Raw genomic sequence first — 22,760 nt, forward strand, 5'->3', positions numbered from 1 at the left:
GACTCCTGTATCCCACTGGTCTGGGTCTGTGACAATATCAATTTATTAAATCCTGTTTCAGGGATATCTTTCATCAATTGTAAAAGTCCTTCCAGTACATACAAAATCAAGCTCTAATCCCATAGGAAGCCCCATTCAAGTCAATGGAGACCTACCTGTGTAGATCAGTTTGCAGCATCAGGGTCCAAAATATTTAGTGCTTGTAATCTGTTTGGTATATGCTAAAAATAAAACAGTTCAAATTACTTATTAGAAACTTAACTGTAGTTTTTCTTTACTTGTGCATCTGACATGTAATTGGTATGAATGAGTTTCAGAACAGTGCTAGGCACACCTGAGTCTTTTGGTTATCTAGTAGAACCCACCCTATAGGGTGTACTGTATAAAATTTCAGTCTTTTCAACTTGCATATAATTGGCTCTGGTACATGAGAGCAGATGCAGGGCTACTGTCATAGCTTTTCATTTATATGTTTAGGGTGAAATTCAGAACAGAGGGCCAAGAAACTCTATTATAAGCCCTGGGTGAATTTCTCACCACAACATTAAGCTCTCCTTTCTGCCATAGTGATGTTAAACCTGTTCACAAAAGATAGTTCATCAAAAAAAAGGAAAGCTGATATTATCTCTTTTTTACCCAGACAATGTACGCAAGGCCCAAGATTCCATGTGCCACCTCCTCCACCTCACCTGCTACAAGCTCCTATACTCTGCCAACTGTGGGGTATTCAGCCACACAGAGGTGAGTATAGAAAATACACTCAGAACTGCTGCCTGTGTTTGTAGAAGTTCGGAAAGTAGTAGGCGGAAGTTCTTTGTCATACTGAAGGAGAGGAACATCTGAAATATGTCTCAACCAGGGGCCGTGATAAAAGAAACATATGCCAATTCCCTGGTGGCTCCAATTCTTATCATAGAGCTCTGTCATGATAAAGCCAGCCCCTACACAACAACAGCAGTGAAGCAATACACATTAGATTAGCATTTCAACCTGTCCCTAGTTTTAGACCCACCTCCATGCACAAACCAGAGAGCCATGCAAATGGTGGGTTTCGCAGCATTGTCTGAGCTGGTCCTCATTCTCCCACCATAATGATTTACACCACTGTGGTTAGGGCAATAGCAATGATTTCATGGAAGAAAAGTAGTCAGACAATAAGAGATGGTTGGCAGGCAGACTCCTATCCTGTATTTTCTATTTCTGTAAGGCAATCTCCACCCTGCAACATATTTTAAAAAACCCTCTTCTCTCTTCTCTTGTTGGGTGGAAGAAGAGGAAAAGTTGCTGCATTATCACTAGAAAAAAGCATGCGTGTTTGCTGTTCTTATTCTTGTGCAATAGGATGGGGATGAAAAATCTGTATTTTTTTTTAACATTTAAGGAAATAATGGGTAAAATTTCAAGACATGTACTTTGTTTAGGGCAGGAGACACTCCAGCGCAGATTCCCACTCAGGAAAGCATTTATTAAGCTAGTGTACATGCATTTTCGCACTGATAGAACTATTTCAGGTTTGTTTGTGATTTTTTAGCCATAATAATCATACTAGCACAACCCCTTGTGTGGATGCAGTTATACTGGTATAACTGTTACTTTGTCCTCTAAGTATGTATAGATTTGTTATAACAAAGAACTCCTAGAAATGAATCAGAGAAATTAGAGATGGTTTAGGTCATCTAGTCCATTCCTTTGCCAGCACAAGATTATTTCTTACATTATAAGAAATAAGAATGGCCATACTGGGTCAGGCCAATGGTCCATCTAGCCCATTATCCCATCTTCTGACAGTGACCAATGCCAGATGCTTCAAAGAGCAGGAACAGAACAGAGACATTAAGAATGATCCATCCCCTGTTGCCCAGTCCCAGCTTCTGGCAGTTGGACATTTAGGGACAGCTAGAGCATGGGGTTGCATCCCTGATGGACCTCTCCTCCATGAACATATCTAATTCTTTTTTTAACCCAGTTATACTTTTGGCCTTCACAACATACCATGACAATGAGCTCCATAGGATGACTGTATGCTGAGTGAAGAAGTACTTCCTTACATTTGTTTTAAACCTGCTGTTACCCAGGGTTTTTAGAACCCAAAGCAGTGGTAACTTTACTGTCTTTCTCCAGGCGGTGTCAGGAATAAATCAATGGGGACACAGTTCTTCTGTCTGATACATGATTGATACAAAACAGAGTGCTTTTACCTAAAACTACTTTTTTATTAGATATTAAACACACACACACACACACACACACACACGCTGTAGATTTCAGAGCACCTTAAACCTATATATTTACCAAAGTTAAGATGATTTCAAGGGATCAACAATTGACCTTCTGAGGGCCCTTCCTTTCATTTAACTGATGGGGAATTTTAGGTGTCAGATCCTCACCGAAAGAAAATTTCCTCTGACTGCTCCAAAGCACAGTTTCTAATTAAATTTTTATAAATTTTCTCTAAACAAAATGCATAACTCATAAAAGCCCCTAATAGGCTAACAATTTCTCTAGCAACAACCAATAATAATTGCTATTCGCCTTATCAGCAAAGCATTTCTAATCATAACAATAAACTGTACATGTCAGGGGCGCCTAAAACCAGGGTCAGCTGTCCAAACATTCCTTCTGTTTTCATTGATCCTTAACTCCCTGTCCAACCTCCCATTCTGATTAGTAGAGCTGCAAACATGCAGTTGCACGGCCTTGCCTCTCAGGGTTTAAGATTATCCTTAGCTATGTAATATTTGTGTTTCGACTGGCACTGATTGAACATACAAAATGGCTGACTGCAGTACTGTCAAATTCTGGGGTACACTCAGGAATGTCAAATTCAGGGGCTACCCTACTGCCTATTAATTTCATTGAGTGAAAATTAATTGTGTTATGTGAAGGAGTAAATAATACTTCCATATTCACTTTCACCACATTATTCATGATTTTATAGACCTCTATTATATCCCCCCACATCACCTCTTTTAAAAACAGAACAGTCATTGTCTGTTTAATCTCTACCACTAATCATTCTTGCCCTTCTCTGTACCTTTTCCAATTCTAATATATCTTTTTTGAGATGGGAAAACTAGAACTGCTTGCAGTATTCAAGGTGTGTGCATACTATGGAGTTATATAGTGGCATTAAGATATTTTCTAATTTATTATCTCTCTCTTTCCTAATAGTTCCTAATATACTGTGAGCTTTTTTGACTCCCTCTGCACATTGAGAGGATGTTTTCAGAGCACTATCCACAATGACTCCAAGATCTCTTTCTTGAGGGGTAACAGCTAGTTTAGATGCCATCATTTTGTATATGTAGTTGGGAGTATGTTTTCCAATGTGCATTACTTTGCACTTTTTAACATTGAATTTCATCTGCCGTTTTGTTGCCCAGGCTCCCAGTTTAGTGAGCTCCCTTTGTAATCTTCACAGTGAGCTTTGAACTTAACTATCTAGAATAATTTTGTACTGGTTGCAAATTTTACAACCTCACTGTTCACCCCATTTGTCCAGATCATATATGAATATACTGAACTGCACAGGGCCCACTACAGATCTTTAGGAGACCCCACTATTTACAATTCTCCATTGTGAAAACTGACCATTTATTCCTACTCTTTGCTTCCTATCTTTTAACCAGTTATTGATCCATGAGAGGACCTTCTGTCTTCCCCCATGACTGCTTGCTTTGCTTCAGAGCCTTTGGTGAAGGACCTCATTGAAGGCTTTCTGAAAGTCCAAGTACACTATATGGAATCACCCTTGTCCACATGTTGGTTGACATCCTCAGAGAATTCTGATAGATTGGTGAGGTGTGATTTCCCTTTACAAAAGCTATGTTGACTCTTCCCCAACATACCATGTTTATCTATGTGCCTGATAGTTCTGTTCTTGATATAATGTCAACCAATTTGCCTGGTACTGAAATTAGGCTTACCAGCCTGTAATTGCCCGTATCGCCCTTGAAAACTTTTTTTAAAAATTGGCGTTACATTAGTCACCCTTCAGTCATGTGGTACAGAAGCTAATTTAAGCAATAGGTACACACCACAGTTAGTAGTGCTGCAATTTCATATTTGAATTCCTTCAGAACTCTTGGATGAATACTACCTGGTCCTGGTGACTTATTACTGTTTAATTTCTCAATTTGTTCCAAAACTTCCTCTACTGACATCTTAACCTGGGACAGTTTCTCAGATTTGTCACCTAAAAAGAATGGCTCGGATATGAGGATCTCCTCCACATTCTCTGAAGACTGCAAAGAAATCATTTAGCTTTTCTGTAATGGCATTGTCTTCCTGGAGTGCTCCTTTAGCAACTCTATCATCCAGTGGCCCCACTGACTGTTTGGCAGACTTCTTGCTTCTGATGTATTTTAAAAATTAGTTAGGTGTTCTTCAAGTTCTTTCTTGGCCTGCCTTATTATTCTTTGACACTTGACTTACCAGAGTTTATGTTCCTTTATATTTTCTGCACTAGAATTTAAAGGATGCCTTTTTGCCTCTAACTGCCTCTTTTGCTCAGCTAGGTTTGTGTGTGTGTGTATTTGTTTGTTTTATTTGGGGCATACCTGGAGTATGAGCCTCTATTATGGTGTTTTTACATAGTCTTCATACAGTTTGCTTGTGACAGTTCCTCTTAATTTTAATTTAACTAGCTTCCTCATTTTTGTGTAGTTCTCCTTTTTAAAGTTAAATGTGGTAGGATTCTTTTGCAATTTCCCCCCTACAAGGATGTTAAAGTTAATTACATTATGGTCATCATTACCAAACAGTCCAGTTATATTCACCTCTTGGACCAGATCCTGTGGTCCACTTAGGACTAAATCAAGAATTGCCTCTACCCCCATGGGCTGCAGGACTAGTTGCTTCAAAAAGCAGTCATTTATGGTTTCTAGACATTTTATCTCTCCATACCTTCCTGAGATGACATATCAGTATGGAGATAGTTGAAATTCCCCCTTATTATTGTGCTCCCCAGTCAGGTGTTCAGTAGTATATTCTTACTGCTATTCTCTTATGGTTCAAACATGGAATTTCTATCCATAAAGATTCTACAGTGCGATTTGATTCATTTAAGATTTTTACCTTGACTCTATGCTTTCTTTCACATACTGTACCTTTCTGTCATTCCTATATATTTTATACTGTGTCTCATTGATTATCCTCTTTCTACCAAGTTTCTGCAATGTTTATTATATCAATAGCCTCATTTAATGCCGGGCACTCTAGCTCACCCAGCTTAGTATTTAGACTTCTAGCATTTGTATATAAGCACTTGTATATTTTGTCAATATTAACTGCTTGCCTTCATGTACTATATTTACATGGGACTGTACATTTTAGTGTTCCTCACTAGCTACTACCTGTATTTTACTAGCTTTTTTCCTATCATCTTTACTAGGATATAGACTTTTCCCTTTTGTAATCAGGAAGGCCAAAGCACAATGGGAGTTGCAGCTAGCAAGGGTAACAAGAAGGGTTTCTACAGGTATGTTAGCCACAAGAAGGAGGTCAGGGATGTGGAAAACTGAAGTACTCAATGATTTTTTTGCCTCGATCTTCACAGACAAGGTGAGCTCCCAGACTGCTGCCCTGGGCAGCATAGTACAGGGAGGCAGTGAAAAGCCCTCAGTGGTGAAAAAATAGGTTAAGGACTATTTAGAAAAGCTGGGCATGCACAAGTCTATGGGGCCTGATACAATGCATCTGAGGGTGCTGAGGGAGTTGGTTGATGTGATTGCAGAGCCATTGGCCATTATCTCTGAAAATTTGTGGCAATTGGTGGAGGTCCCAGACAATTGGAAAAAGGTAAATATAGTGCCCATCTTTAAAAAAGGGTAGAAGGAGAATCCAGGGAACTACAGACCAGTCAGCCTCACCTCAGTCCCTGGAAAAATCATAGAGCAGGTCCTCAAGGAATCTATTTTGAAGCACTTGGAGGAGGAGAAGGTGATCAGGAACAGTCAGCATGGATTCACCAAGGGCAAATCATGCCTAACCAACCTGATTGCTTTCTATGATACCTACCTATTGCTATCTATGATAACTGGATCTGTGGATATGGAGAAAGCAGTGGATGTGATATACCTTGACTTTAGCAAAGCTTTTGATATGGTCTCCCACAATATTCTTGCCAGCAAGTTAAAGATGTATGGATTGGATGAACGAACTATAAGGTAGATAAAAAGCTGGCTAGATTGTTGGGCTCAGTGGGTAGTGATCAAAAGCTTGATGTCTAGTTGGCAGCCAGTGTCAAGCTGAGTGCCCCAGGGGTCGGTCCTGGGGTTGGTTTTGTTCAACATCTTCATTAATGATCTGGATGATGGGATGGATTGCATCTTCAGCAAGTTTGCAGATGACACTAAGCTAGGAGGGGAGGTAAATACACTGGAGAATAGGGATGGGGTCCAGAGTGACCTAGACAAATTGGAGGATTGGGCCAAAAGAAATCTGATGAGGTTCAACAAGGACAAGTGCAGAGTCCTGCACTTAAGACGGAGGAATCACATGCACTGCTACAAGCTGGGGACCCACTGGCTAAGCAGCAGTTCTTCAGAAAAGGACCTTGGGATTACAGTGGATGAGAAGCTGGATATAAGTCAACAGTGTGCCCTTGTTGCCAAGAAGGCTAAAGGCATACTGGGATGCATTAGTAGGAGCGCTGCAAGCAGATTGAGAAGTGATTATTCCCCTCTATTCGGCACGGGTGAGGCCACAACTGGAGTATTGTGTCCAATTTTGGGTCCCTCACTACAGGAAGGATGTGGACAAATTGGAGAGGGTCCAGTGGTGGGTAACGAAAATGATTAGGGGACTGAGGTACATGACTTGTAAGGAGAAGCTGAGGGAATTGGTCTTATTTAGTCTGCAGAAGAGAAGAGTGAGGGGGGATTTGATAGTAGAGTTCAACTACCTGAAAAGGAATTCCAAAGAGGATGGAGGTAGGCTGTTCTCAGTGGTGGCAGATGACAGAACAAGGAGCAATGGTCTCAAGTTGCAGTGGGAGATGTCTAGATTGGATATTAGGAAAAACTATTTCTCTTGGAGGGTGGTGAAGCACTGGAATGGGTTACCTAGGGAGGTGGTGGAATCTCCATCCTTAGAGATTTTTAAGGCCTGGCTTGACAAAGGGAAATAATTCTTTCCCTTCCCCCCCCCCAGGTGCTCCTGGAGAGATACACAGACACAAGCTCTGTGAATCCAAACAGAGGGACTCCCCCTCTCCGTTCCCGGTCCTGGAAACAAAAAGGACTTTCCTATTCCCCCAGAGGGAATGCAAACTCAGGCTGGCCAATTCAACACACACCGAGCTCCCCTGATTTCTTCCTCCCACCAATTCCCTGGTGAGTACAGACTCAATTTCCCTGAAGTAAAGAAAAACTCCAACAGGTCTTAAAAGAAAGCTTTATATAAAAAAGAAAGAAAAAATACAAATGGTCTCTCTGTATTAAGATGACGAATACAGGGTCAATTGCTTAAAAGAATATTGAATAAACAGCCTTATTCAAAAAGAATACAAATCAAAGCACTCCAGCACTTATATTCATGCAAATACCAAAAAAAAAAAGAAACCATATAACTTACTATCTGATCTCTTTGTCCTTACACTTAGAAACAGAAGACTAGAAAGCAGAAACTGCTTCTCCAAAGCTCAGAGAAAGCAGGCAGCCAGAAAACAAAGACCCCAGACACACAATTCCCTCCACCCAAAGTTGAAAAAATCCGGTTTCCTGATTGGTCCTCTGGTCAGGTGCTTTAGGTGAAAGAGACATTAACCCTTAGCTATCTGTTTATGACACCAGCCCCCTATGGTTTGCATTTGTTTAAGCTCTCTGTAAGAAAAAGGTAAGAGCTAGAAGGGACACAGATCTTTAGATGGTTGCCCAGTCATAATATTTAGCACTTCTGTACTATGTTAGCTCTTCAAAATCACTGTACAAACATTAAACAAACTTAATCTAAAGCCTTTCATCTTTTGAATGACAAGGAGTTGCCAAAACAGAGCTATTCCCTGTTATGTTCTCTGCCCCCTGAACAAAAAGACTTCACTGAAAATCTTAAAGGAACCATTAAGAATCTTTCAAAAGAACAATCCAGCCAAGGCTGCCGTAGCAACATCGTTGTTAAATCAGGTCTGGTATTTGTTTAAGGCTGGTGTAGGAGGAAGGGAGAGCTTCCTGTTTCGTTTGCATGTGTAAATTAAGCAGACCTTGCTTATTTTTTTCCCTTACAGTGCTCAGAGTTTAGGAGAGGAAAGTGAATGAGATTCTGCTTATACCAGGTGTGAAAAAGCAGATGGGACTAAAATCTATTCTTGTGCCAAAATCTGTTCTCCCTGAAGTCAATAAGGCTACACAGTTGTAACTGTCAGCAGGAATTGGCCTGTGTTCTCATTCCCTTCTCGAATCACATTCCATGCTTACCCAACATTTTCATTTTGGGAAAAACACTAGTTTGAGTTGGGGCAGAAAAATTAGAACTAACTTCAGGTTTATTTTGCTTTAAGTTTAATCAAATATGAGTACTTTTATGATGGATTGAACTGCTAGAGAACCAGCAAATGGACAGAACCTGCTTTTAGTCTATTCAGCCAGTCTTTCTACCATAGCCTGCTAAGAAGTGGATTTAAAATCCTTGAGGGAGAGGGGAGGGAGAAACTTACAACATTGTGTGTTGAACTTCCTTCAGTGCTTTTGCAACCCCTTCAAAGTACAAAGAAGTGTTGACCTATTGAACTAGGCTGAGCATAAGGAAAAAACTTGGTTGCCTGTGCATCCCAGTACAGAAAAATACATCAAAGAAAATGGATTTCTTTGACTTTTTAGTAGAGTTCAATACAGCATTGAACACAGTGCATCATAACTCTGAACCCCCTCAATGGAAGGTACTGTAAAAATTAAAGTATTAGTATCCAGAATGGGATGTTTTGTTTTGTTTTTCCTACAAATGTGTGGGAATTCGTTTCTTATACATGGGAGAGGTAATAGTTCTGGCTGGAGCTGGATAGACTGCCTGCAGGTTCTGTGCAAGTTTCCCACCCTATCGCTCTGGTACTGTACCCTCCACACCCCAAGCACTCAACAGTTGTCCAGAAATGGGACCCAGCACACATAGAAGATGACAGTGACAGGCAGTATAGGACCCAGGAGGCGGCATCATGGAGCTGCCTGCCAGCCTCAGCCAAGGAGAGGGAAAGAGGGAGCCTCTTCCCTCCCTGACAGCTAAGTAGAGATGGGAGAAATTGGGGGTGGGGGGTATAGTGTTGGAACAATGTCTGCTTAAACTACACCCATGGCTGGCATGGGTTCTGGTGGTAACTGGATTTTTAGTGTCTGATCACCAGTGTTAACCTGATACCTGGCAGTGTATTCCTGCAGCACGGGGAGATGCAGCAGGCTGCCAGCTGAGCTGGGCTTCTTCCAAGCCACAGGGCACTGCTTTGCCTTTCCTGCTGGCAGGAGCACTCCAGCAGGGCTACGTAAGCAAGCTCGCTTCCCCCACACACACACACACACACTCGGCCCTGGCCGCGTCTCCTCCTGACCAGTAGGGTCTAAAAATAGGAGGGCATAGACTATAGCCGTATTAGCCTAATGGTTAATCCAGCTCTGCCCGGAATGCATGTAAAACAGCATTTTAAAAACAAACACTTTGGCTTCTTGGGCACAGAGGCAGCCCTCAGAACTCCAGACACTGATTCTGAATTTCAGACTTTCCTTTTGGTCCTTAGTCAGTCTTGTGTGCACATGTATGCAGTAGTCCATGCAGTGGCCACCTGCTACATCAGATTGGAGCACTGAACAACAGGCCCCAAGTCCTTGGCATGATGGTGGTGATTCAGGAGGCGAGGGGGGGCATTATTATTTAATAACAAATGTAATAGTTCCTTCATTCCCAATGTTTGTTTTCAATCAGGATTGGAGGGAAATCAGTGGTACAGTAGCTGAAGAGGACCTTAAAGACTATCTCTTCTCCAATGGGGATTGGGTGAGCAGGAACCGCTGTGAGGGAGGTTGTGATCAGCAGATTGGGAGCCACAGCTATGGAGTGAAGTGAGAGTGTCAGGCAGGACTGGAAAAGCTGGCTGAGTGGAGAGTGGAGGAGCAGCAAGCAGAGGAACTTGGCAGCCAGGACCCTGAGCAGCAAACTGGCCAGCCGGCACAAGTTTAGCAGCTATGTCCACATCTAGAAGAGGAATAACAGCCAGCTTGCCATGGGGAGGTGAGTGCAGGAGCAAGCCTGGGAAGGTAGAAAGTAGCTTCTGAGCTGAAGAGCCACTTCTCTTAAAAAAATATTGGTGAGATGCACACAGCCTCTTGACAGCTAAACTGTTCCCAAGGCACAACTTTAGTGACATAGCAGGACTAGAAAGTCAAAAATGTAGGAAAGTTGCACATGATGGTAATGGCTATGCACTCATATGTGCACTCATTGGGTGGTTCCAGCCTTAGTCACTCGGATCTGTTCATTTCCAGATTCTTGTTGAAGATTCCCTCGCACTCCAAACCATCGTCCTTCCTTCTCCTTCAGACAGCACGGACGGGGGATTACAGAGAAACCCTGGCTTGTTTTCACTCAGCAGCAGCAAGCCGATCACAGTATTGCAATCTATGGGCTTCATCTTCTGAGCTTATTCAACTCCTGTTACCATTAAAGAGGGTTTCAAGCCTCCCTAAAGCATCAGTGAAAAACACTACCCCTGTGTGTCTAAGAGGCAGACAGTATGTGGCCCAATTCATTGTTTAATCTTTTCTCCATGGCCCACAGATCAATAAAGTTTAATATATGGATGTAGGTCCTCCAGCATATTAGACAGTTCATGCTGTCTTTACACTATTTTAATGTAATCTCCGGCATCAGTCCATTGAGTACACAGCATTACACTATTCAAAGTGTTTTCTTAAACTCCAGATGAATAATAAAAAGAATTTAAGAGGTACTTCCACCAATAACCTTGAGCCCCAATGGCTAGTAAGAGGTATCTTTTTGTAGGACTAGGTCTATACTATGTTTAAATGATTTCCAGAAAATGGCCATTCACTACTCCGAGAGACAGCGATAGCTAGGGAAAGAAACCACCTTGACAGGCTTTGTCCTTATGTGTATGTCTTGTCTTGCCTGTGTCTGGTATATTATTCTGTTCTAGTTTTATTTAGCCCAGCTTTATGCCAGTGTAAACTCTGCAATAGAGCCCCATTTGAACAAAGTCTTTCAGGGAAGAAGGTTGGGCTGGCAAATAGTAGCCACAGCCTCCCTTAAGATGATGTTTCCAAAAAGGGTAAGGTTACTTACAAAGTGAACAGTGTTGGATGAGAAGTGGTCATGGTCAAGACAGCAGGAGGGTGCAATGATTCCTCACATTCCCTCAGCAGCTTCAACCCATCGAGCTCCTATACAGGCCCATCATAAACTATATGGTTTACTGGATTTCAGGCCAACAATGTTTCTTATCCTTCAGACCACTTTCCTTGTTGTCAGAGTGTGCTGTCAGTATACTTCTCTTTAGTACCCTGCTACTTTCTCGCTGACTTTGCCTCCTCACCACGTGTCCCTAGCTCTGCCACTGACCCGCTGTGTGACTTTGGGCAAGTCACTTAACCTCTGTTTGCCCTACTGCCTTTTATCTGATTTGTCCATTTAGACTGTAAACTCTTTGATACAGAGACTATCTCTATGTAGCTGTAGCACAATAGAGCCCCAAGCACAGCTGGGGGTGATACATGGCATCTAGGCACTGCTTTAATTTAAGTAAAAAAAAAAATTAAATGAAGGAATTGTGCTTATTTTTGAATACTTCTTTCATCTAACCTGTCCAACATTTACAGGCAAAGCACATGCTTATGAGAATTAAAGGGACTTTAACTAGGAGGCTTAGCAAAGAAAACTACAACGAATCCGTGCAAACGACTTTGAATTACTACAACAAGGGAGCTTCGGTAGAAGCCCAAATGAAATAAGGTTAACATCTATTTGTTGGGGGAGGGGGGAATTCTGGACAAAGAAATAATTATTCACTCTTCTAAATAACTTTTAAAATGCCACTCTTTCATTTAACCTGCTTTATTTCAAATTAACAAGGAAAGAGGTTTCCATTTCGAGATCACAGTTGTTTAATGCGTCATTTTGTTTGCTTTCCTATCAGGTGGCAGCAAAAACAGCATTTCACAGCAAAACAAATCTGCATCTGCAATTGTTTAGCAAACACTTTTGGAACCAGGGGAAATGTTTAATATGCATTTGAAAATATGACCCTTTTCTTGCATTATTTCAGGATCTACTTCACACTTTCATGTCAAAGATCTATTTATGCATAATACTGTTAATGCAATTTTCCAAAATTGTGCCATAAATACTGATATATTTTGTTCAAAAGGAGGCAAACTCAATTTCCTGGCCCTATTCCCTAATTCCCACAGGAAAATTACATAAAGTTAGCTTTCTGCAGTCGCAAGTTCTTCATATTACCACACAAAAGAGAATGCCAACAAAAGGTCAAACTTGTACTATAGAAAGATCAAAAATTTTATTTTATGCCAATGTCAATGTGATAAAAAGGGCAGTGGTCAAAGGAATTGAGCATTGCCTTTTACAGCTCCTGGTGATCCAGGAGATATTGAATGTGGATATAACTAATTGCATTAATTATTAATTATTATCACTATTAATTGAAATTTTTGAATAGTGAGATTTTGCTGTGCAAATGAACCATTTACTACTCAAGACAACAAAAAAAAATGAGAGAATACATTTAGCTCGTATACAGCATTTGGTATTTTTCACAATAGCATACAAACATTGACTGCATTAGTCTCGCAGCATTTTTGTGACTAATCTAGATATTATTTCATATTCCATTATTTTACAGATGAAGAAATAGACACAGGGAATTTACCAGAGGTGGCCAAGCCCATACAGCAAGTGAATTAGAAAGGTGGCATTAAAACTGAAGAGTTCCTGGTTCCCAGCTTTCTGCTTAGTCCAACAGATATTCCTTTATTAGCAGAAAAGCCAGCTAAGTTTTCTGTCTTTTGTTAAATTAGATTTTGCCACCCCAACATTTCCTCTTGCAATTAAACCTGGGCTCCTCATCGTCTTGTTTCCACCCATCTCCCACTAGGAAGAGTTGACTAGGAAGAGTTTTCATCCTTTCATTTCTGGTACCATCATGTTGCTTCTTTGCATACAGAAATCTCTTTGCTATGATGGTCAGAATAGCAGTGCATGGGTGGGTATGACAAGCAATCATATCCTTGTTGGTAAAAGCTGGTAAACAGAGTTTACTCATTGCTCATTTGGGGAAAATGAAGTTTAGTTTAGGTTTACCCACTCCTTTTTTTTTAAACCACCACACCATTGACAAGTCACTTCTGCTTCCAGCACAACAACCTGCTGAAATACTAGCTCATGCTGATTTCAGCAGATCTTGCAATATAAGGACCTAACCCAAAGCCCACTCAAGTTAATAGATGTCTTTGTCCTAAGTAAAAGCAAACCTGGTTAGTACTTGGATGGGAAGCCTCTAAAGGCTTGTCTCCATAGGCACACTGTTAATCTAATCTAAGTAACCATGTGAATTTAAAGTGGAATAATTAACCTCACTAAACCCCTGTTTGGACACACCATTCAGTGGCCTTAATTTGGTTTAATTTAATTAAGATTAATTCACACCTTTAGTTAATTTTGGATTCATTTTTCTAAGTGTCCCTGTGTAGACATGCCTTAAGGAAACCCAAGTGTTGAAGAAAGGGGGGGTCAGCCTTTACATAGTTGATATTGTTCCTCAGTGAGATAGTCTGGGGCTAGGGAACAGTAGAAGGGGTGTCTTTTGTCTAAGATATAAAGCTGAGGTTTTCTCTACTGTTGCAATGATGCAGTTGTAATTCTTAACTGTGAATTGAACATGGAAGCATATATTTCAGCAGTGCCAAGAATGTTGGGTTCTTTTTTTTTTGATTTCTAAACTATTCATAAGTGTTAATCTTTGTCTCCCCAAACACCCCTGAAATGAACCTTGCCATTGTGAGCCTTTCCTGCCTGGTCTCTATGCTGGCTACTCAAATGTGCTATTCACAGGTGGTAGCTTTTAAACAACACAGAAGAATGACTTTGTAAAAGCTTTTGTCTGTGAGTGTGGTGGTGCCAATGCATTGTTAACAAAATTGGCTCCCAAAAATCCATGAGGTTCAATTTAAGGGCTTACTATTCGTATTTAAAGGCTTTAATAGTATGGAACTGTGCTTGAGGGAATATTTATGAGTTTATATGTCACCACAAGATTTGGGGTTGGAGTTGCTGGCCATCCTTCATTACAGTCTTGAGACAATAGAAGACAAAGTCTTCACTGGGGGTTCTTGACTCTAAAATGATCTCCCCAGCCACTTCAGCACATTGAACCAGGTCTCAAGACTTTCTATTCGCTTTTTTTTTGTGGGTATGGATTTTTATTTTTAATTTCTTGCATATATAAAGTTTAGAAAGAGCTGTGGGCTACTCCAGGATGTAAGATGCTGCATAAATATAAATTATGACTGAAACAGCATTTATTTTAAAATTTGGATCTTTCTACCTGGTGGCTGGGTGCCACTCGTAATCAATGGCATACCCTGCTAGAATGCTCTCTCATCCACATCCACCTTACTTAAAAGGCTTGAGAATACAGTGCTCATCCTGCAAATGTGAAAAGAATCCGCTAATCTCTTCTAGGGCAGACATAGGAATTAAATGGATAAATCTAGGAGGTGCTCCTGCTGTGATTATCCATCTTGCACTTGGTACCCATGCATACCCTCATCTTCAAAATATCCCTGATCTTCACCAATCCAAAAAGCCAAAGATCGTGACAAGAAAACTTGCAGGATCAGTGCCCCATTCAAAGTTAGTTGCAGGGAATATGGACTCATGATCCTTTCTTCTCAGTACAAAACACAGCAGACTGAAGTCATCAAAAGCATACTGGATGGATGATCTGCAGCTTTGAAACTTTAAGACACACATGTTCATTACCACTTGAAATTAGAGGAAGTATTAATGTGGAAGCTGTGATGATTATTGAATGTTGATACTTATGAAAACCCTCTTCATTAATATTGAATTGTGTCATTAGCTCTGTACATTATGGTCTCCTACAAATATTGACGTTCTATAATCAGCTAGCTGGCTGCAACCTCGAGGAGACTGAGAATGAAAATGACCATTAACAGAGCTCTGATAAGCATAAGCAAAAAATATGCGCTCCTCCTTGTAAACTCAGTGCAAAGAAACTTCAAAACGGGTGCTGTCATTTGCATAGGGAGAGCATTACCTTTAGTACTGGTATTTCTGTTCTCATGGTACACATTCAATCAACAGAATATTATGGCCCACATTTCCAAACCTGCCCACACAAAAGTGCACATTCACTTTTCCATACCCATCTCTCAGTGCACACATGGTAACGCAGAAGTGCCCAAATGCTTTTGAGTTTGTTTTCAAAGCCTGGGCTTACAAGTGTGTGGTAGCATCTTAGGGCCTACGTGACATGAGGATAAATGTTCACATCATAAAACCCAGGACTGGCAATCTTGATGTCAGTTTTCGCAGCGGTGCCTAGGTGTGAATGGGCATGGGCACCGAACAATCCTCTGGTTTATGATCTCGCTCTGTGGCAGGGTTGAAGCACCTTAGCACAGCACTGTAGGGAAGCTTGCATTGCTGTGGCCCATGTTCTAAACATTCTACGGATAATTAGAGGATTTCAGCCAATCTGGCACCTTTCAGGTGCACTACATTCTCAGGGCTTTCAAAGATATTTCATTAAATTAACTCAAATGGACTTAAATCATTTTCATTAAGGAAATTAAAATGTGTGTGGGGTCAGGTGCCACATATACAGTAGACAAAGGGGTGTCATCTTTAGGATAATTCCAAGAGAGTGGGAGGAAAGCATTGCCAGCACCCAGATGCTGTAGCCAATGCACAAAGACACTATGAGTTCCTGAATTTCATTCACTTCAGCCCTTTGGCAGGCAATTTAGAAAAACCCACAGTAACTCTGCCACCCAAACAGCAGACTCTAAGTTTAGCTCAATAAATGTAGCCCCTCCGTTATTATCATTAACTCTGATTCTCCACTGTTCTTTTTGATAAGAGCCAATGCCAATAAGCATTACAACTGGATTATTGTTTTATACGCTGCATGAAAGATGTGTTTAATGAGAAGAAATAAGATTAATCTAACTAAAATCAGTTTAAGGGAATGATTGCAATTGTAATGATTTGTAACAGTGAGTCTGAAGATTAATGCTATGTAGACATTGGGTAGGAAGGATGTTTAAATGCAGTACTCCAGTGAGATGTACATTTACTATGGTTTTTAATGTTGTAAGAAATTATACTTTTCCCTCCAAGCAATGTCTATAGTTTCAAATGTGGTAGATTATCTCACTTCAAGATGGAGACAGAGATGTTTAGCTACAGAGATGATCCTGTTTGGAATAAAACAGAGGTTCTCAAACTTCATTGCACCATGACCCCCTTCTGACAACAAAAATTACTACATGACACCAGGAGTGGGGACTGAAGCTCGAACTTTTCACTCCGAGTTGGGAGTCCAAGTCCCAAGCCTAGGGGCTTGAGCCCTGGGCAGAAGGCATGTAACCTGAGCCCCGCTGCCCAGGGCTGAAGACCTTGGGCTTTGGCTTCAGTCCCAGGCAGTGGGGTTCAGGCTTCAGCTTCATCCCTGGGCCCCAGCAAGTCTAATGCCAGCCCTGGTGACCCCAGTAAAACATGGTTGCGACTCACTTTGGGGTCTTGGACCACACTTTGAGAATCCCTAAAATAAAATATTGTGTTTTTTAATCAGGTTGTTTTCATCAGTTAGCCATTCTGCAGGATTTCCCCACAGATCCCAGAATGCACCTGTAATTAGAGGGCCATACCCCCTGCCTCTGCTTGTGGGTCTGCAAAGTCACATGCACTGGGGCCATTGCACATTTCATTGACTTCTCTAAGTAACTTCAGGAGAATAGGGATTTAGCCTTCTATTAATTCTTCTGAATGTTCTGAGATACTCTACATTATAGTATTGCTGGAAAATTATATTGTATGTGACAGGAAATACTGGGACCCAGTGACAATGAAAAACAGTTTTGTTCCAGCTATAACAATCACCCAAACCATTAGAAAAATAACACATAAGGGGCTAAATTCTTTCCTGGCATAACTCCAGTGGTGCTTACACACTGAATTAGGTGACTGAAGTTCTTTTTCAGATTGTGAAACCAATTAAATTAAAAGGGGAAATATAACATATCTTGGTGCCACTAAAACTGATCCCCATATTTACATCACATATTAAATATAACAGCATATAACATAAATATAATCAGGTAGATGATTGTCATTGATGGGCGTTTCAAAAGTTTAATATCAAGTGCAATTTAAAATTATATATGGGTGAAAACTGCTTCTCACCATGTGATCTTTCAAAATGCTGCACTGAGAAAGGTGGGTTCAGTTTTCTTTAAAAATCCTGCAGCGGTCGAAGAGTTAAATTCTGCCCTGATTTAAACTCCATTCTATTCCACTGACTTCAATCTAGATCAGTAAGAGAATGAATCCAAACGGATTGTCTAGTATGTATTTGGCCCTCCATGTTTAGGGCTAGCAATATTTGGCACAAGTAAGAAGCTCCTGACAGCTAATTCACGCAGTGGTGACATTTAGGGCATGACAAATAGATTGGCTGAATTCTCAGGATATTTTGCAAGTTGATGCTTCTAGTCTCAGTTGTTTCCAGTGGAAACCACAGACTTCCGTTCCCCTGGGTTGGGGAGGTAGGGGTGCCAGAAATCACATGCCACATTTTAGCAAATTGGAAAGTGACCGAGGTCTCACAATTAATGTTCCCAAAATTGGCAGTTGTGTTCTGATTTGCCAAAATAAGGTTTCTTTAGTGCTTGCTATAAAACATATTCAGGCTGACAAGAAAGGGGAAGAGGTGTTGCCTGTGCAGCAGCAGGGGACTGGCAGTCTAGACTCCTGGGTTCTAGGCAGAGCTGTGCCACTCATTGAGTGACCTGAGGCAAGTCACTCAGCTTTTCTCTTTCTCCATTTACTGTACTATAGTAATAATCACCTGCCTAGAGCAGTGCTGTGAGATTTAATTAATGTGTGTAAAGTGCATTGATGTTTTTGGATGAAAGGCACTATGTACATGAAAAAGAGTAACAAAAATTAGCACTGACTATTTATATTACTACTAACCAGCCACCAGCAACTATTTCTTCTCTCTGTTATTGAATATTTGCAAAAAAAAAAAAAATAGCCAACTTTGTTTGCTGCATGGTCACCTGCACTGAACCAATCCATTTTAGAACCTGTTTCCTGGACTTATTTTTCTGCTCACAATATGCAAAGAGCTGTGATCTGTTTACTTTTCTCATGATATTGCACAGGACCTCCTTTTCCTTAAAACAATGTACAAATTCCCTACCCCTCTTTCACTACTAACTTTCCGTAGAGAACAGTGATTTCTATTGTTTGTGAATTATATTTGCAAAAACAACTGGAGGAAAACATAATGCAAAGTTTCCTTACCATGATAAAGTATTATAAAAACTTTTAAGGGTAGCTCGGTAACCTCAGCTAACACTAAAGAAAGGTAAACTCAGAGGGATATTCATCGGTTATTAGTAAGAGCTGACTGAGGCTATCTGATTAAAACTTGGTGAGAATTGATGGATATGTCAGTCCAATTTGCAGTGAGTCTTTTCACTTATGCACCTTTTGCATCACAGACTGTATCACCAGAACTATTGTGATTGCCATTACTTATTTGGTGCAACATAGATGCTTAAAAGAGGTCACGACTCAATGACTATGAAAGTTAAAATACTCACCTGACAGAGTGACTGAGGGTATGGCTACTCTTACAGTTTTGCAGCGCTGGTAGTTACAGCTGTGTTAGTACAGCTGTGTAGGGCCAGCGCTGCAGAGTGGCCACACTTACAGCAACCAGCGCTGCAGTGTGGCCACATTTACAGCACTTGCAGCGCTGTTGGGAGTGGTGCATTGTGGGCAGCTATCCCACAGATCACCTCGTCCCATTTCGGCGCTGTGGCTTGTGGGAAGGGGAAGGAAGTGTGCGGGTCTTTCCGCTTCCTGTTCCAACGCCCCGTGGTGCTTTGCTACACATTTCGAGCAGTTCGGCGGCATTGTGATTCTGCAGCGCGATTTCTGCGGTTTTTGTTATAAATGGAGCCTGAGCTGCTGACGACCTTGCTGATGAATGTTGCCAGCACATCACGCATGGCAGTGGAGCTATTCCTTCAGCTGCAAAGTGAGAGTGACAGTGACAGTGAGGAGTCAGACGATGATATTGAATCGCCTCACGGTGAAGACAGTAAATTGCTTGTGGCAGTAACAGACGTGCTCAACTCCGTGGAATGGCGCGTTTGGGCTCGAGAAACCAGCAGTCAGTGGTGGGATCACATCGTCCTGCAATCCTGGGACGACGAGCAGTGGCTGCAGAACTTTCGGATGAGAAAAGCCACTTTCATGGCACTGTGTGCTGAGCTCACCCTTACCCTGCGGTGCAGGGACACGAGATTGAGAGCTGCCCTGCCAGTGGAGAAGCGGGTGGCTATTGCAATCTGGAAGCTGGCAACTCAGACTGCTTCAGATCGGTGGCAAACCAGTTTGGAGTGGGAAAGTCTACCGTTGGAATGGTGCTGATGCAAGTTTGCACAGCCATTGATCGCACCCTGCTAAGAAGAACCGTGACTCTTGGGAACATGCAGGACATTGTGGATGGCTTTGCAGAAATGGGTTTCCCCAACTGTGGAGGGGCAATAGATGGGACGCATATTCCTATTCTGTCACCACCCCACCTGGCATCAGAGTACGTTAATCGCAAGGGGTATTTCTCCGTGGTTCTGCAAGCGCTTGTGGATCACCGTGGGCATTTCACTGACATTTACTCAGGATGGCCTGGAAAGATGCACGATGCACGCATCTTTCGGAACAGTTCCCTGTTCAGGAGGCTGAGGGCCGGGACTTTTTTCCCAGACCGCAAGATCACAGTAGGGGATGTTGAAATGCCCACTGTGATCCTTGGAGACCCCGCTTATCCCTTAATGCCATGGCTCATGAAACCGTATACAGGGAAGCTTGACAGGAGCAAGGACCGGTTCAACTACAGGCTGAGCCAGTGCAGAATGACTGTGGAGTGTGCTTTTGGCCGTTTGAAAGCCCGCTGGCGCTGTCTTTATGGGAAGCTAGATTTGGGGGAAAGCAGCATCACCGCTGTTATATCCACGTGCTGTACCCTCCATAATATTTGTGAAGGGAAGGGTGAAAGATTCAGTGAGGAATGGACCTCCGAGGTTCAACGCCTAGAGGATGAGTTTGCTCAGCCAGAGAGCAGGGCTAACAGGGAGGCCCAGGAAAGGGCTTCAAGGATTAGGGATGCTTTAAGGGAGCAATTTGATGCTGAGAGCCAACAGTAATGTTTGATGCATTTGATGTGCTTTGCTTTACCTTGGTGTACAATATTTACCACTTCCAGCAATAATATAACGTAGTGAAAAAGAAAAAAAATCCTTTATTCAACATACAGTACATAAAGGCAAGGGGGTTGTGGTGGTGGACTGTACATTCACAGATTTGAATATGTCCTATTTTGATCACTATTCAATGTCTGCTGCACTTCAGGATTACTATGCTGCAGGATAATTGGGGTGGAGTGAACAGGGTAAGAATTATAGTTATCAGGGCTGGTAGGTGATCGTACAGGTGTTGGGGGCAGCTGGGGATAACAAGGAACTGGCTGCTGGAGAAAGTTGTTTTGTGGAAATACTGGGGAACAAGAAAGAGGGCTTTGGGAGGGCTGTGGGTTACAACGGTACATATTTGTCTGCATGGCTACAAGAGACTCGAAAGACTCAGTTTGGCGAGCCAGGAGGCTTATCATCTGCTTTGTGGTTTTTTTGGCAGACAATTCCTTTCTCCTGCTTTCTGTTTGCCTCCATTCATGTACACTCTGTCTCCATTCATACATTTTCTCTCTCCATTCCTGTGTCTTCCTACTTTCTCTGTTGTAGTGACTCATAACAGATTTGATCAATTCCTCTTTTGATTTTCTGGGATTCCTTCTCAAGTTCTGCAACCTACGTGAGGCCAGTGATCCGGCTGCAGTAGTCAAGGTCACTAGAAAAAAGAGAGATAGAACCATGTAATACACAGAGGCTACATTGTTTATTATCACACAGTGAAGGACTTTTTAGACTTTTGGTAGCATCCTTCTCACATACCTCACATAACACAGAGAGGGCAGGGAAGCTAAAAGTCATGGCGAGCAATGGGGTGAGTGGTTTTCCCCCAATTTCCCCTTGGGAGTGGGAATTGACCAATGGGTCACTGAGGTTTATCTGCAATGGGTACATGAGGTAGCTGGTGTCCTGAAGAGGGGACAGTAGTGAACAGGAAGGTGGTGAGCTGCTTGGGGGGGAGGTGTTGGGCTTTGGTCCACGTTCACACCTTCCTGCTGGTGGAGGGGGGGGGGAAGCACCGCGGTGCTGGATGCCTGCTTGGAGGGGGGTGCATAACACCGGTGCACACCGCGGTGCTGGATGCCTGCTTGGAGGGGGGTGCATAACACCGGAGCGCACCGCGTGGATGCCTATGTCCTGGGAGGGGGGGGTGGGGAACACCGGAGCACACCACGGTGCTGGATGCCTGCTTGGACGGGGGTGCATAACACCGGAGCGCACCGCGTGGATACCTACGTGCTGGGAGGGGGGGTGGGGAACACCGGAGCACACCGCATGGCTGGCTACGTGCTGGGGGGGGGGTTAACAACAGAGCGCAATGGGCTGGGGAAACGCGAACCTGGCCACCAGCACTCAAGTATCCCTAAATTCTCAACAGGGTTTCCTACTGCCAGACATATCACTGCTGCGTGTTACCTGGGAAGAGAGGGAGGGTCTTCTACAGGAATGTGGATACCGCCCTGGCCTCTATGCAGCTTGCCTGTGTGCAGCCATGGTCCCCCCACCCCTCGCTGTACAGTGGATTGGACAAGTTAGCCTGACCGGGACAGGGACCATGGTGGCCCTCCCGATCAACTTGAGAAAGCAAATTGCAAACGCTCTTGCTGCAACTTTTCAAGAGATTACCGAGGCAGATTACAGAGACGTGATAGAGCAAATCAATGGGCTATTCCACGTTTAGGCATGCATGTAGGCAGTCATACCCAAAACCCTCCTCTCCCAAAACATAAAAATCTACTTACCCCAAGCACGATCCTCAGTTTCTTCCTCACCATCAACTTTCTGCTGCTGCGACTGGCTAGCCTCCTCCTGGCTTGAGAAGAGCTCCTGGCTGCATGTGTACTGGGACTCCGGGGTATCTCCCTCCACGCCAGTAGCCTCACTGTTGCCGTCCTCTACAACCTCCCCCACTTCTCCCTGCTCTGAACTCTCCATCGTGCTCCTAGGATTGGCAGTGGGGTCACACCCAAGTATGGCATCCAGCTCCTGGTAAAAACGGCAGGTCGTGGGGGCAGCTCCTGAGTGGCGATTTCCCGTACGAGCTTTGCAGTAAGCACTCCTCAGCTCTTTAATTTTGACCCTGCACTGCAACGCGTCCCGTTCATGGCCCCTTCTCATCAAGGACTGCGATATCTGCCCATAGGTATCATAATTTCTCCTTCTGGAGCGCAGCTGTGCTTGCACAGCCTCCTTTCCCCAAACACTTATGAGGTCCTGCAGCTCTGCATTGGTCCATGCTGG

General features: G+C 42.6%; 1 long non-coding RNA gene across 1 annotated transcript in view; it reads left to right on the forward strand.

The window, feature by feature from the left end:
• Window positions 1–645: 645 nt before the first annotated feature.
• The window catches only part of LOC115644394, a 63,980-nt gene continuing 41,865 nt past the window's right edge, over window positions 646–22,760 (forward strand). Inside the window, exon 1 of the long non-coding RNA XR_003998489.1 lies at window positions 646–741. This is a non-coding gene — a long non-coding RNA (uncharacterized LOC115644394). The remainder of the gene's footprint in view (window positions 742–22,760) is intronic.

Source organism: Gopherus evgoodei, chromosome 1 (genome assembly GCF_007399415.2).
Source record: "Gopherus evgoodei ecotype Sinaloan lineage chromosome 1, rGopEvg1_v1.p, whole genome shotgun sequence".
Classification (NCBI taxonomy): Eukaryota; Metazoa; Chordata; order Testudines; family Testudinidae; genus Gopherus; species Gopherus evgoodei.